This window comes from Leuresthes tenuis, unplaced genomic scaffold (assembly GCF_036924035.1).
Source record: "Leuresthes tenuis unplaced genomic scaffold, fLeuTen1.0.hap1 SCAF_15, whole genome shotgun sequence".
Lineage (NCBI taxonomy): Eukaryota > Metazoa > Chordata > Actinopteri > Atheriniformes > Atherinopsidae > Leuresthes > Leuresthes tenuis.
Window position 1 is genome coordinate 14,124,049 of NW_027325369.1, and position 6,361 is coordinate 14,130,409.

At 41.8% G+C, this 6,361-nt stretch overlaps 2 non-coding genes across 2 annotated transcripts; both read right to left on the reverse strand.

Annotated features, from left to right (window-relative positions):
• Positions 1–234: 234 nt before the first annotated feature.
• LOC140270913 (U2 spliceosomal RNA) lies at positions 235–425 on the reverse strand. The gene has a single exon (XR_011907733.1). It is a non-coding gene; the product is annotated as a U2 spliceosomal RNA (small nuclear RNA).
• A 308-nt stretch (positions 426–733) lies between these two features.
• LOC140270950 (U5 spliceosomal RNA) lies at positions 734–847 on the reverse strand. The gene has a single exon (XR_011907768.1). It is a non-coding gene; the product is annotated as a U5 spliceosomal RNA (small nuclear RNA).
• Positions 848–6,361: the final 5,514 nt, after the last annotated feature.

The following is a 6,361-nucleotide window of genomic DNA, read 5'->3' on the forward strand; positions in this document are numbered from 1 at the left end:
GCAGCCACAAACACCACGGGAACACCGTATTGAGGCTTTGTTCTGACCGCTCATTCGGTGTCGCGTTTCTTTCAAGCAATTCTCCCGGTTAGCCCGCACTCGGCTCGCTCCAAGAGCCGTGTTAAAGTCTACTTCGCATTCACACTCTTTTCTCAGCAGACTAAAAGAAAGTTTAATCTTGGACTCGCTGAAACTTCCATCCTGCACTGCTGTTTGCTTTTTCACAAGAGCAGAGAAGAGCGCACCGTTCCCAGCGGCACTGCAGTACCGGGTCGATGCTTGGAGTGAACGGAGCAAGCTCCTTTTTCAACTCCTATTGCTAAAAATCCATTTAATATGTAGTCCTCGTATAGAGGACATATCAGATATTAAACTGATAAGAACAGATACTACACTTGATCTTAGCCAAAAGGCCGAGAAGCGATAACTGTCCACTGGTTCACGTACGAGGGCCCTTCCTGGCACAATGTGCACTTGTAGCGGTGTTCTTTTTATGGCCATAGGTGGCCAGAGTGTCACTTTGCACCTCCGCCCACCCGCTGCACTGAGCACTCTTCAGCCCTTTTAAATGGTATAACTTTGCACTCCCGCACGCTCCAGCAAGCACCATTCAAGCAACAACTTTGCACTCCAGCTTCGAACATCGGCACAGTCGCAACATGTAAGGCGACTCTACTCAGAGAAGTCACTCTGCACAGTAACAAGATTTCTTTTGCACAGACAGAAAGGGCTTCACCCGCAAAGGTAAAGCCTGCCAAAAATAGACACAACTCATTAGTGCTGCTCTCCACGGAAGTCTTTAGTAAAAGGCGAAAGACTTGTACGTTATGAAGAGAAACCAGAGTACGATTATCTGTCACTGCGGGAGCAGGGCATCAGGTTAGTTGGCATAGCCACCTTCTCCATGGTGAGCTTTGCTTGGTTGAGACGCTTGCTCCCCCCCCTTGCTCCTCGGCTGACCAAGTAGGAACAATCGGGCCCTATTCGATGGCTGCCTTGTCTTTTACTCTGTGCAAAAGACAAGGCAGCAACAAAAACACCACGGGAACACCGTATTGAGGCTTTGTTCTGACCGCTAATTCGGTGTCGCGCTTCTTTCAAGCAATTCTCCCGGTTAGCCCACACTCGGCTCGTTCCCACAGCCGTGTTAAAGTCTAGTTCGCATTCACTCTCTTTTCTCAGCAGACTCTTGGGATTTTATCTATAAAATGAATTCCTTCACTCAAACTATGTTAAAACTGCTTTCTCCTTCATATTTACCATGTCTAGAAAGATTTAAACAAAAAAAACAACGTTGTACTTTGCAGTAAAAGAAAGAGCAAATCTAAAGTTTCAGGAATCCGAGAATAAGCTTACTTTCATGAGTTCTTCACGATTTCGGATTTTGCTTTAAAATTAATTCCTTCACTCAAACTAAATTAAAACTGCTAAACCGCTAATCTGTTACATGTAAGGCAGATGTCAAATTCACCGAAATAGGATCTAAGGGTATTCGGCCAATCGAGCTGTAGCAGCTTTGGTAAAAGAGTATAAGTTGAACAGTTTGTGAATAAAGGTGTGCGCACACATAGTGAGCTGTAGGAAAATAGGCAGGGAGCAATGCCGGCTGGGGTATATATTCTTGTATGTTGTCTGACTGTTTGATTTGAATGTGTTGTGTAAGTGTCCTGTTGAATGTTACATGTTTGGGCTTTGACACGCTTCACTGTGGTTGTTAACTGTGTGGTGTGTCCTGAAATGTTATATGTTTGGGCTGTGTGACATGCTTAATGCTTGTCAGTAGCTACCCACTTATTCATATATAGCAACTGACAACATAAGAAGTTCGGACATACTTTGATAGTAGTTGTAGAAGTATCCTTATTGATAATAGATAAACTAATTCATAGTGATAGAACAGTAGATGAACAGGTGCCTGCACATGTCTCACGAAAATAAAATGGGTGTATGATTGCTGACGGCAGAGCAATACTGCCAAACTTATCAGTTCTTGTGGCAAACTTGATTCAGTGTCTTGACGTGTATACGCTGTTTCGCTGACTTGATTGTCACAAGAAACAAAGTGTGTTTGATAAGATCCGACCATTTTATTACGGGAGGATCAGTATGTATGGATTCTGATGTACTGATAAACCCATTCGTATCTTAAGCATAATCTAATACGTGAGACAACGCCCTGGCACACAATCAAAAAAAAAAGAGAGAGCGGTTTTGTGTCCCCACAGTCCATAATGTAGAAAAGAGAGAAAAAAGCCTTTCTGATTTGGTGTGTGTGCTCACAGTGCAGAGTGTAGATAAAAGAGAGAAAAGAAAGCCGTTTTGGTGTCACGGGTGTTGTGACTTACACACACACATTTCTGAATTGAGAAAGGAAATTATTTTAGAGGAAGCACTAGAGTTTAGATCCCACATTTGTTGATAGGCATTCATTTATTTCTTCACTTCTGATGAAGTTTCAACAATAAACAGCAAACTTTGTATTATGAGAAAGAACCAGACTCATTCTTCAGGAATCCGAAAATAAGCTCTATTTTACGAGTTATGCACGAATTCGGATTCCCCTATAAAACTAATTCCTTAACTCAAACCAAGTTAAGACTGCTTTGTCCTTCATATTTATTCATGTCTAATCAAGTTTCAACGATAAACAACGTTGTACTTTGTAGAATGAGAAAGAACTTCTTCAGCAATAAGCATCTCTCGACATATGACGAAATACAGATTTTGCTATAAAATTAATTCCTTCTATCAGCCTGACTTAAAACTGTTTGTCCTCCTTATCTATCCACTTCAAATCAAGTTTCAACAATTAAAAAAATGTTGTAGTTTGAAAAAGAACATCTTAATCTTCAGCAATCAGTATAAAAAGAGGGTAAGAAAAGGTGCAAATGCCAACCATACATCACTAAAAGGTGGAGCGGAAGTATTCAGCTGCAAGTAGGTGTGAATGTCCGACCATAATTTGTAAAAAGCGGGTAAGAAAAGGTTCGAATGCCCGACTATATATTAACAAAAGCGGGAGGAGAGGTCTTCGGGTGAGAGTGGGTGAGAATGTCCAACCATAATCTATAAAATGCGGTGAAAAAAAAGGTGTGAATGCCCCATAGAACACTAAAAGGTGGAGCGGAAGTGTTCGGCTGCAAGAAGGTGTGAATGTCCGACTATATTTGGTGAAAAGCAGGTGAAGCAAGGTCTGAATGCCTAACGTTACATCATCAAAAGCGAGATCAGAGGTGTTTGGCTGCAAGAAGGCAATAGTTTGCCAAAAGCGGGTAAGGTGCGAATGACCGACTAAATAGTGTGGTGTGAATATCCCACCATACAAGTATGGTGGAGAGGAAGCTGTGAATGGCCAACCATAGTAAAAAGCAGGTGAGAAAATGTTCGAATGTCAAACCATACATGATCAAAAAAGGGAGAGGAGGTGTTTGGCTGCGACAAGGTGTGAATGTCCACCCATAATTAATGAAAAGCGGGCAACTAGTAGGTTCGAAAGCCCAACCATACATCATCAAAAGCAGGAGTGGATGTGTTCGGCTACAAGAAGGTTTAAATATCCGACCATAGTTTGTAAAAAGCAGGTAAGAAAAGGTTGAAATACCCGACTGTACACAATCAATAGCGGGAGCGGAGTTGTTCGGCTACTAAAAGGTGTGAAAGTCCGACCATGGTTTGTAAAAAGCGGGTAAGAAAAGGTGCGAATGCCCGACAATGTATGATCAAAAGAGGGAGCGGAGGTGTTCAGCTGCAAGGTCTGAATGTCCATCAATAATTGCTAGAAAACATGAAAGAAAATTTTCGAATATCAAACCGCACATGATCATAAGCGGGAGAGGAGTTGTTCAGCTGCAAGAAGGTGTGAATGTCCATCCATAATTACTGAAAAATGGGTAAGAAAAGGTGCGAATGCCCAACCATACATCATCAAAAGAGGGAGCGGAGGTGTTCCGCTGTAAGACGGTGTGAATGTCCGACCATAGTTGGTAAAAAGCGGGTAACAAAGGTTAGAATACCCGACTGTACACAATCAAAAGGTGGAACAGAGGTGTTCAGCTGCAAGAAGGTCTGAATGTCCACCAATAATTACTGAAAAATGGTTATGAAAAGGTGCGAATGCGGGTGTAAAAATGCGGGTGTAAAAAGCGGGTAAGAAAAGGTTCGAATGCCCGACTATATATTAACAAAAGCGGGAGGAGAGGTCTTCGGGTGAGAGTGGGTGAGAATGTCCAACCATAATCTATACCCAACCATACATCATCAAAAGCAGGAGTGGATGTGTTCGGCTACAAGAAGGTTTGAATGTCCGACCATAGTTTGTAAAAGGCGGGTAAGAAAAGGTTAAAATACCCGACTGTACACAATCAAAAGAGGGAGCGGAGTTGTTCAGCTAAGAGAAGGTGTGAAAGTCCGACCATGGTTTGTAAAAAGCGGGTAAGAAAAGGTTCGTATGCCCGAATATACACCATCAAAAGCGGAAGCGGAGGTGTTCGGCTGCAAGAAGGTGTGAACGTCCGACCAAAGTTTGTAAAAAGCAGTTAAGAAAAGGTTCGGATATCTAACCAAACACAATCAAAAGTGGGAGCAGAGCTGTTCGACTGCAAGTAGGTGTGAATGTCAGATCATAATTTGCAAAAAGCTGATGAGAAAGGGTGAGAATGCCCGACTATACACCATCAAATGCGGTAGCGGAGTTGTTCAGCTGCAAGAAGGTGTGAATGTCCACCCATAATCCCTGAAAAATGGGTAAAAAAAAGGTGCGAATGCCCAACCATACATCATCAAAAGCAGGAGTGGATGTGTTCGGCTACAAGAAGGTGTGAACGTCCAACCAAAGTTTGTAAAAAGCAGTTAAGAAAAGGTTCGAATATCCAACCAAACATAATCAAAAGCGGGAGCAGAGCTGTTCGACTGCAAGTAGGTGTGAATGTCAGATCATAATTTGCAAAAAACTGATGAGAAAGGGTGAGAATGCCCGACTATACACCATCAAATGCGGGAGCGGAGTTGTTTGGCTGTGAGTAGGTGTGAATCTCCAACCATAATTGCTGAAAAATGTGTTAGAAAAGGTAAGAATGCCGGACCATACATCATCAAAAGCGGCAGAGGTGGTGTTCGGCTGCAAAAAGGTGTGAATGTCCAGCCATAATTACTCACAAACGGGTAAGAAAAGGTAGTATTGCCAGACCATACATGATTAAAACTGCTTTGTCCTTCCATATTTATCAATGTTGAGATAGATTTAAACAAAAAAAAAACAAGTTGTACTTTGCAATTTAAGAAAGGGCAACACTGAAGGATCAGGAATCCGAGAATAAGCTTTTCATGAGTTCTACATATGTTGGGATTTTGTTTTAAAATGAATTCCTTCACTCAAACTATGTTAAAACTGCTTTGTCCTTCATATGTACCCATTTCTACACATATTTCAAGCATAAACTTCCTCATATTACCCTGAATGAGAAAGAACCACACTTGTAATTAAGCCATACGCCCCTTTTGAGGAGTTCTGCATGATTTGGGATTTTATCTATAAAATGAATTCCTTCACTCAAAGTATGTTAAAATGGCTTTTACCTTCATATGTATCAATGTCTAGATAGATTTAAACAAAAAAAACAACGTTGTACTTTGCAGTAAAAGAAAGAGCAAATCAAAAGTTTTAGGAATCCGAGAATAAGCTTATTTTCATGAGTTCTGCACGATTTCGGATTTTACTATAAATGAATTCCCTCACTCAAACTATGTTAAAACTGCTTTTAACTTCATATTTATCAATGTCTAGATCGACTTCAACAAAGAACAAATTGTATTTTGCAGTAGAAGAAAGAGCAACACTGAAGGATCAGGAATCCGAGAATAAGCTTCTTTTCATACGTCCATCCATCCATCCATTATCTGCCGCTTATCCGGGGGTCGGGTCGCGGGGGCAGCAGCTTGAGCAGAGAAACCCAGACGTCTCTGTCCCCGGCCACTTCCTCCAGCTCTTCCGGGGGGACCCCGAGGCGTTCCCAGGCCAACCGAGAGACATAGTCGGAAATCTTTCTAGACATGGTAATATGAAGGACAAATCAGTTTTAACATAGTTTGAGTGAAGGAATGCATTTTATAAGCAAAATCCCAAATCATGCAGAACTCATAAAAAGCTTTTTCTCGCTTTTCACTGCTTTTTACAAACTTTGGTCGGACGTTCGCACCTTCTTGCAGCCGAACCCCTCCGCTTCCGCTTTTGATGGTGTATATTCGGGCATTCGAACCTTTTCTTACCCGCATTTTACAAATCTTGGTTGGACTTTCACACCTTCTTGCAGCCGAACACCACCTCTCCCGCTTTTGATGATGTATGGTCCAGGATTCTTACCTT